We start from the raw sequence: 10,238 nt of genomic DNA on the forward strand, positions 1-10,238 counted from the left end.
CATACACTACCATTCAAAGGTTTGGGGTCACTTTGTAATTTCCTTGTTTTTGAAATAAAAACACTTTTGTCCATTAAAATAACATCAAATTGATCAGAAATACAGTGTAGACATGTTGTAAATGACTATCAACATAGGCATACAGAGGCCCATTATCAGCAACCATCACTCCTGTGTTCCAATGGCACGTTGTGTTAGCTAATTCAAGTTTAGTATTTTAAAAGGCTAATTGATCATTAGAAAACCCTTTTGCAATTATGTTAGCACAACTGAAAACTGTTGTTCTTATTAAAAAAGCAATAAAACTGGCCTTCTTTAGACTAGTTGAGTATCTGGAGCATCAGCATTTGTGGGTTCGATTATAGGCTCAAAATGGCCAGAAACAAAGACCTTTCTTCTGAAACTCGTCAGTCTATTCATGTTCTGAGAAATGAAGGCTATTCCATGCAATAAATTGCCAAGAAACTGAAGATCTCGTACAACGCTGTGTACTCCCTCCACAGAACAGCGCAAACTGGCTCTAACCAAAATAGAAAGAGGAGTGGGAGGCCCCGGTGCACAACTGAGCAAGAGGACAAGTACATTAGAGTGTCTAGTTTGAGAAACAGACGCCTCACAAGTCCTCAACTGGCAGCTTCATTAAATAGTACCAGCAAAACACCAGTCTCAATGTCAACAGTGAAGAGGCGCCTCCGGATGCTGGCCTTCTAGGCAGAGTTGCAAAGAAAAAGCCATATCTCAGACTGGCCAATAAAAAGAAAAGAGTAAGATGGGCAAAAAGAACACAGACACCGGACAGAGGAAGATTGGAAAAAAGTGTTATGGAGTTTGAGGTGTTCGGATCACAAAGAGGAACATTCGTGAGGTGCAAAAAAACGAAAAGACGCTGGAGGAATGCTTGATGCTATCTGTCAAGCACGGTGGAGGGAATGCGTTCTGGGGGTGCTTTGGTGGTTGTAAAGTGGGAGATTTGTACAGGGTAAAAAGGATCTTGAAGAAGGAAGGCTATCACTCCATTTTGCAACGCCATGCCATACCCTGTGGACGGCGCTTAATTGGAGCCAATTTCCTCCTACAACAGGACAATGACCCAAAGCACAGCTCCAAACTATGTAATAACTATTTAGGGAAGAAGCAGTCAGCTGATATTCTGTCTATAATGGAGAGGCCAGCACAGTCACCGGATCTCAACCATATTGAGCTGTTGTGGGAGCAGCTTGACCGTATTGTACCTAAGAAGTGCCCATCAAGCCAATCCAATTTATGGGAGGTGCTTCAGGATGCATGGGGTGAAATATCTTCAGATTACCTCAACAAATTGATAACTAGAATGCCAAAGGTCTGCAAGGCTTTAATTGCTGCAAATGGAGCATTCTTTGACGAAAGCAAAGTTTGAAGGACACAATTATTATTTAAATTAAAAATCATTACATTTACATTACATTTACATTTAAGTCATTTGGCAGACGCTCTTATCCAGAGCGACTTACAAATTGGTGAATTCACCTTATGACATCCAGTGGAACAGCCACTTTACAATAGTGCATCTAAATCATTTAAGGGGGGGGTGAGAAGGATTACTTTATCCTATCCTAGGTATTCCTTAAAGAGGTGGGGTTTCAGGTGTCTCCGGAAGGTGGTGATTGACTCCGCTGTCCTGGCGTCGTGAGGGAGTTTGTTCCACCATTGGGGGCCAGAGCAGCGAACAGTTTTGACTGGGCTGAGCGGGAACTGTACTTCCTCAGTGGTAGGGAGGCGAGCAGGCCAGAGGTGGATGAACGCAGTGCCCTTGTTTGGGTGTAGGGCCTGATCAGAGCCTGGAGGTACTGCGGTGCCGTTCCCCTCACAGCTCCGTAGGCAAGCACCATGGTCTTGTAGCGGATGCGAGCTTTCAACTGGAAGCCAGTGGAGAGAGCGGAGGAGCGGGGTGACGTGAGAGAACTTGGGAAGGTTGAACACCAGACGGGCTGCGGCGTTCTGGATGAGTTGTAGGGGTTTAATGGCACAGGCAGGGAGCCCAGCCAACAGCGAGTTGCAGTAATCCAGACGGGAGATGACAAGTGCCTGGATTAGGACCTGCGCCGCTTCCTGTGTGAGGCAAGGTCGTACTCTGCGGATGTTGTAGAGCATGAACCTACAGGAACGGGCCACCGCCTTGATGTTAGTTGAGAACGACAGGGTGTTGTCCAGGATCACGCCAAGGTTCTTAGCGCTCTGGGAGGAGGACACAATGGAGTTGTCAACCGTGATGGCGAGATCATGGAACGGGCAGTCCTTCCCCGGGAGGAAGAGCAGCTCCGTCTTGCCGAGGATCAGCTTGAGGTGGTGATCCGTCATCCACACTGATATGTCTGCCAGACATGCAGAGATGCGATTCGCCACCTGGTCATCAGAAGGGGGAAAGGAGAAGATTAATTGTGTGTCGTCTGCATAGCAATGATAGGAGAGACCATGTGAGGTTATGACAGAGCCAAGTGACTTGGTGTATAGCGAGAATAGGAGAGGGCCTAGAACAGAGCCCTGGGGGACACCAGTGGTGAGAGCGCGTGGTGAGGAGACAGATTCTCGCCACGCCACCTGGTAGGAGCGACCTGTCAGGTAGGACGCAATCCAAGCGTGGACCGCGCCGGAGATGCCCAACTCGGAGAGGGTGGAGAGGAGGATCTGATGGTTCACAGTATCGAAGGCAGCCGATAGGTCTAGAAGGATGAGAGCAGAGGAGAGAGAGTTAGCTTTAGCAGTGCGGAGCGCCTCCATGATACAGAGAAGAGCAGTCTCAGTTGAATGACTAGTCTTGAAACCTGACTGATTTGGATCAAGAAGGTCATTCTGAGAGAGATAGCGGGAGGGCTGGCCAAGGACGGCACGTTCAAGAGTTTTGGAGAGAAAAGAAAGAAGGGATACTGGGTTATAGTTGTTGACATTGGAGGGATCGAGTGTAGGTTTTTTCAGAAGGGGTGCAACTCTCGCTCTCTTGTAGACGGAAGGGACGTAGCCAGCGGTCAGGGATGAGTTGATGAGCGAGGTGAGGTAAGGGAGAAGTTCTCTGGAAATGGTCTGGAGAAGAGAGGAGGGGATAGGGTTAAGCGGGCAGGTTGTTGGGCGGCCGGCCGTCACAAGAAGCGAGATTTCATCTGGAGAGAGAGGGGAGAAAGAGGTCAGAGCACAGGGTAGGGCAGTGTGAGCAGAACCAGCGGTGTCGTTTGACTTAGCAAACGAGGATCGGATGTCGTCGACCTTCTTTTCAAAATGGTTGACGAAGTCATCTGCAGAGAGGGAGGAGGGGGGGGGGAGGAGGATTCAGGAGGGAGGAGAAGGTGGCAAAGAGCTTCCTAGGGTTAGAGGCAGATGCTTGGAATTTAGAGTGGTAGAAAGTGGCTTTAGCAGCAGAGACAGAGGAGGAAAATGTAGAGAGGAGGGAGTGAAAGGATGCCAGGTCCGCAGGGAGGCGAGTTTTCCTCCATTTCCGCTCGGCTGCCCGGAGCCCCTAAATCATTATTTATAACCTTGCAACTCATTTCATATATGTTTTCATGGAAAAATTGACCGCAAACTTTTGAACGGTAATGAATTTTTTTGTTTAGCTCACATAAAATAGCCTAATAAAGTATGCTATATGCTTTAATATTAATAAAATACACATGGCAAAATCAAATGTAGACATTACTAAATGCATTTCTATAGCTTCCAAAATATTTTTTACAGTGATGGGGAGGGCCAAGATGGGGGTGTAGTGGCTTCATAACAGTGCCCCTGTTAGTCGTCTAGTATATATATAAATCATTGGAGTAAACCCTCTCACGTCACCTCTTCCTCTCTGGCCATAGATACTGGAAATTATGACGAGATGCTTGTGGGAACGTTCACAAGGATAATTTTTGTGTTGCATTATGGGGATAAAAATAGTCCGACGTGGACTGCATGAACAAAAATCATGTGATCAAAGGTCCTGAAGTTTTGACTGCAGTCAACTGCAACTTTTTGCAGTCGCTCTTCACCAGCTTCATCCTGCCTACATTGTGGGAGGCTCTACTGTCAACCAATCACTAGGGTGTTTTTGTTTGATCAGCGCGAACGTGACCAAAGACCTGACTGAAACAGTGGATATCACAGGAGGTTGGTGGCACCTTAATTGGGGAGGACGGGTATCCTGGAAGTGGCTGGAGCGAAATGAGTGGAATGGTATCAAATACATCAAACACATGGTTTCCAGGTGTTTGATGCTATTCCATTTGCTCCATTCCAACCATTATTATGAGCCGTCCTCCCCTCAGCAGCCTCCTGTGGTGGATATGTACAAATTCATGTGATTTGAAGCTCTCTCACCAATTGATTGTAAAATGTACACACATATATTTTCAGTTTGTGAGTGAGTGATATCGGGGTTGGAGATGTTTATTTCGACATTATAAAGGACAGCTTTTATAAACAATGGCAACACTGTGATGTTCCCATGAGCTTTACTTTTGGAAAACCAGTGCCCGAGTTTCGGCTGTCGCAGATGCACCTCCCCCGACTTCACTCTTGGACTTTTGTTTACAGTCATTTACTTTCACCTTACCACTCAAACGAGCCCTGTGTCTTCGCTCTAACAATGGGATTTGTTGTCCACAGAGTGGAATGAAGGGCTGTCAAGTGCCAGCCTATTCCTCTCTTTAGATGCATCTCGTTCTTTGAATACTTAAAATAAAAATCGATAATTGACTGTATTCAATGCAAAGTGAGATCCTTTGCGAGCCTCATGAAGCACAAGCATTTCGCTACACTCGCATTAACATCTGCTAACCATGTGTATGTGACAAATAAATTTGATTTGATTTGATTTGAACAGAGTACGCCGGAACCCCCTCGATGTCTAGAGGAGGCGGAGGAACATCACGCACTTCAGCCTCCTGGAGCGGTCCAGCCACCATCGGCCTAAGGAGAGACACATGGAACGAGGGGTTAATACGGTAATGAGTGGGTAGTTGTAACCTATAACATACCTCGTTCACTCTCCTCAGGACTTTAAACGGCCCCACAAACCGCGGACCCAGCTTCCGACAGAGCAGGCGAAGGGGCAGGTTTCGGGTCGAGAGCCAGACCCTGTCCCCTGGTGCGAACACTGGGGCCTCACTGCGGCGACGGTCTGCGCCAATTTTCTGGCACCTTATGGCACGCTGAAGGTGGACGTGGGCTGCCTCCCAGGTTTCCTCAGCGTGCCGAAACCAATTGTCCACCGCAGGGGCCTCGGTCTGGCTCTGATGCCAAGGAGCCAGAACCGGCTGATACCCTAATACACATTGAAAGGGAATAAGGTTAGTGGAGGAGTGACGTAGCGAGTTCTGAGCCATCTCTGCCCAGGGCACGAACTTTGCCCACTCCCCCGGCCGATCCTGGCAATAAGACCGCAGAAACCTACCCACATCCTGGTTAACTCTCTCCACCTGCCCATTACTCTCGGGGTGAAAACCTGAGGTAAGACTAACCGAGATCCCCAGACGCTCCATAAACGCCTTTCAGACGCTTGATGTGAACTGGGGACCCCGATCAGACACTATATCCTCAGGCACCCCATAGTGCCGGAAAACGTGTGTAAACAGGGCCTCTGCAGTTTGTAAGGCCGTAGGGAGACCGGGCAAAGGGAGGAGACGACAGGACTTTAAAAACCGATCCACAACGACCAGGATCGTGGTGTAACCCTGTGAAGGTGGAAGATCAGTCAAAAAAATCCACCGACAGGTGCGACCATGGCCGTTGAGGAACGGGTAGAGGTTGTAGCTTACCTCTGGGCAGGTGTCTAGGAGCCTTGCACTGGGCGCACACCGAACAGGAAGAAACATAAATCCTCACGTCCTTAGCTAAAGTGAGCCACCAGTACCTTTCTTCAAGACAGCGCATCGTCCGACCTATCCCAGGATGACCAGAGGAGGGTGACGTGTGAGCCCAATATATCAATCGGTCACGGACATCAGACGGAACGTACAGACGACCAGCTGCTGGACACTCAGGGGGAGAAGGCTCTGCACGTGACGCCCGCTCAATGTCCGCGTCCAGCTCCCACACACTACAGGCGCCACCAGACACGAAGCTGGGAGTATGGGAGTGGGATCCATGGACCGCTCCTCTGTGTCATACAGCCGAGACAATGCGTCTGCCTTAACGTTCTGGGAGCCTGGTCTGTAAGAAAGAGTAAACACAAAACGAGTGAAAAACATGGCCCACCTTGCCTGGCGAGGATTCAATCTCTTCGCCTGCCAGATGTACTCCAGATTGCGGTGGTCAGTCCAGATGAGAAAAGGGTGTTTAGCCCCCTCAAGCCAATGCCTCCACACCTTCAAGGCTTCTACGACAGCTAACAGGTCTCGGTTCCCCACATCATAGTTTCGCTCCGCCGGGCTGAGTTTCTTCGAAAAGAAAGCACAGGGGCGAAGCTTCAGTGGCGTACCCGAACACTGAGAGAGCACTGCTCCTATCCCAGCTTCGGATGCGTCCACCTCCACTATGAATGGCAAAGAGGGATCCGGATGAGCCAGCACAGGCACCGAGGTAAACAGGGTCTTCAGGTGCTCAAAAGCCCTGTTCGCCTCAGCCGACCACTGCGAGCGCACCGGGCCCCCCTTTAGCAGTGAGGTAATGGGAGCTGCCACCTGACCAAAACCCCGGATAAACCTCCGGTAGTAATTGGAAAACCCCAAAAAACGCTGCAACTCCTTTACCGTGGTTGGAGTCGGCCAATTACGCACGGCTGTAATGCTCTCCATCTCCACTCCTGAAGTGGAAATCCGATGCCCTAGGAAGGAGATGGATTGTTGGAAAAACAAGCATTTCTCAGCCTTGACATATAGATCATGCTCCAACAGGCGACCAAGCACCCTGCGCACCAGGGACACATGCTCGGCGCGTGTAGCAGAGTATATCAGAATATCATCGATATATACCACTACACCCTGCCCGTGCAGGTCCCTGAAGATCTCATCTACAAATGATTGGAAAACTGATGGAGCATTCATCAACCCATATGGCATGACCAGGTACTCATAATGGCCTGAGGTAGTGCTAAATGCCGTCTTCCACTCATCACCCCTCTTAATACGCACCAGATTGTACGCACTCCTGAGATCCAATTTTGTGAAAAAACGTGCCCCGTGCATTAACTCAATAACCGTTGATCAGAGGTAGCGGGTAACTATATTTCACTGTGATTTTATTAAGACCTCGATAATCAATGCACGGGCGTAAACCGCCATCCTATTTTTTCACAAAAAATAAACTTGAAGAGATGGGTGAAATGGGTGGCTGAATGAACCCCTGATGCAGGGATTCAGAGACATATGTCTCCATAGCCTCCGTCTCCGCTTGCGACAGGGGATACACGTGACTCTTGTAGATTCAGCCGCACCTGAATCTACTAGTGCCTTATACTGGGAATGCAGTGAAAAAATCAGGAAAAGAGACAGAGACAAACGTTAGTGCATCAGAGGGCTCTGGATGAGAATGGTGCCTACTCACCTGGGGTGACGCCAGAATGCCCTGCCTGCCCTCTCTATTCCCAGAGGAACCAACCCGGCACCGATCACCAGTGTGCCCTCTGCGACCATGAATGGTGCTCGAGCGGGAACCCCCTCCGGTCTCCCTGCGCACCATCCCTCCCAATTCCATAGGTTCGGGAGAGAGGGTGCGGGAGGATGGAACAACCAGACCCCGATCTAGACGTCCACGAGTAGCCCGCATGTTGTCCAGCTTGATGGACATGTCCACCAGCTGGTCGAAGGTGAGGGTGGTGTCTCTACAGTCCAGCTCCCGACGGACGTCCTCGCATAGACTACAACGGTAATGGTCAATCAGGGCCCTGTCGCTCCATCCAGCGCCAGCAGCCAAGGTCCGAAACTCCAAAGCAAAATCCTGGGCACTCCTCGTCTCCTGCCTCAGATGATAGAGGAGCTCACCCGCTGCTTTGCCTTCAGGTGGGTGATCGAATACTATCCGGAATTGGCGGGTGAACTCCTCAAAATGGTCCAACGCCGCATCCTCCCTTCTACACACAGCGCTGGCCCATTCCAGGGCTTTCCCGGTGAGGCATGAGACGAGGGCATAACTCTTCTCACGGTCAGATGGTACTGGGGAGGCCGTGGCTAGATATAAGTTCAGTTTGAGGAGGAAACCCTGGCAGCCGGCAGTATCTCCGTTGTATCCCGTGAGTAGGGATAAATGGATCCTCGATTCCGGAGAGGAAAAAATGTTCACTGGAGATTCCGGTTGTGGTGGTGGTGGTGCTGGAGAAACTCCCTGTCTCTCCCAGCGATCCATTTTCTGGACAATGTGCTCATGACGGGGCTGATACATTCAAGCTCCCTCGCTTGTTCCTGAACGCGTTCCTCCAGGTCCATGGGCATAGTGTCCTCTCCTGCTGACTTCATATATATTGGTCAGAGATTCTGTCATGCATAGGTGTAATAGGTGGCAGGGAAGTCAGGCGCAGGAGAGTCAAACTGAGTGTAAAATGGAGTCTTTTAATAAAGTTCCACGATTATGCTCCATAACAATAAATGAACAAACAAACCAAACATGGGTACAAGGACCCAACACGCACCTATGTAACAATCACACTATACTGACAATAAAACAATCTCTGACAAAGACACAAAAACAGAGGGTTAAATACACAACAGGTAATGAATGGGATTGAAAACAGGTGTGTGGGAAGACAAGACAACAATGGAAAATGAAAAAAGGATCAATGATGGCTAGAAGACCGGTGACGTCGAACGCCGAGCACCGCCCGAACAAGGAGAGGCAACGACTTCGGCAGAAGTCGTGACATAGACATCGGTCTGATAGTCATTTTTAGCTAATATCGGCTGATTCTGATATGTTCACCGACTTATATCGTGCATCCCTAGTTTATAGAAATCTCCGCTGTTGAAAACCAAGTGATGGTCTAAAACAAATGGGAGATAATGTCTAGATACTTTTTATAGTGGAGATCAAGTTGAGAAATTGCCTTGCTAGGCTGATTAGACAGTGTGTTGCAAAGTGAGATGGAACAGACTAAATAGGCATTTCAACGTCATCGCATTAGCCGGTGGTAACTTGTGGAATAGACACTGGCTGGAATGTGGTTTTAATCAATCAGCATCTCTAGGTTTAGACCCACCCATTGTATAAGTAGATGACAGCGCCTCAGTGAGACCAAAAAAGAGAGCTACACACATGTAAGAGGCATATCTCACTTGATACAAAACATGGATTGACTATATTTTAGAAATTTCTATAGTTTTTGTAAAACCAACTGGAAATGGAAATTTCTAAGATACTTTCTTCGTTCTCAATTCAGTGAAAAAAAGAAGTATCACCAAGAACAGGTTAGTTTAAACATCTGTGGCAGTGGTTTGCATGGGGCTTTCCTGTAACACCCAGTAATGGACACAACTAATCTTTGTACGCCGGATAATGTGATATAACCAAACTGTAGCTAGCTCGTGCGAGTCTTGCCCAGCCAGACCCATGTGTAGCCCCATCCCCCAAGGTATACAACATGCCATACCCTGCTGTGTCACATGATGCTTTATTAATTTCCCTCTGATCATGTTACAGGTCAGACTTCTTTGAATAGCCCATAGACATGTTTGAGGCTAGCCTAGATGTTATGCTAGAAAGATAATAAAATGTGCTTTTAGCCAGCCACCCACCTCATCATGGAAACAGTCAAGAGAGCTGTAAAGAGAATGTCACATGTGAACTGTAACAATCAGCTGGTGCGAAATAATCAGATTAGATAGTGCAGCTAGAATAATGTTATTCAAAATGTTGGTGTGGGAGGAGAGCACTGTCGGGTTAGCCTAATTGTTACAACTCCTGTATCACTGTGTTTTTAATATTTCTGCCTCCACTCTTTGACACACATTTGTTTTTACTCAGAGGTTCCATTTCTCCTTTTGGCCCATATCTCGTGTGGACAGGACTGAACTAGCAACATAATTGCTCAAAAACATTTTACATTACATTTAAGTCATTTAGCAGACGCTCTTATCCAGAGCGACTTACAAATTGGTGAATTCACCTTCTGACATCCAGTGGAACAGCCACTTACAATAGTGCATCTAAATCATTTAAGGGGGTGAGAAGGATTACTTATCCTATCCTAGGTATTCCTTGAAGAGGTGGGGTTTCAGGTGTCTCCGGAAGGTGGTGATTGACTCTGCTGTCCTGGCGTCGTGAGGGAGTTTGTTCCACCATTGGGGGCCAGAGCAGCGAAC

Source organism: Oncorhynchus masou, chromosome 11 (assembly GCF_036934945.1).
Source record: "Oncorhynchus masou masou isolate Uvic2021 chromosome 11, UVic_Omas_1.1, whole genome shotgun sequence".
Classification (NCBI taxonomy): Eukaryota; Metazoa; Chordata; class Actinopteri; order Salmoniformes; family Salmonidae; genus Oncorhynchus; species Oncorhynchus masou.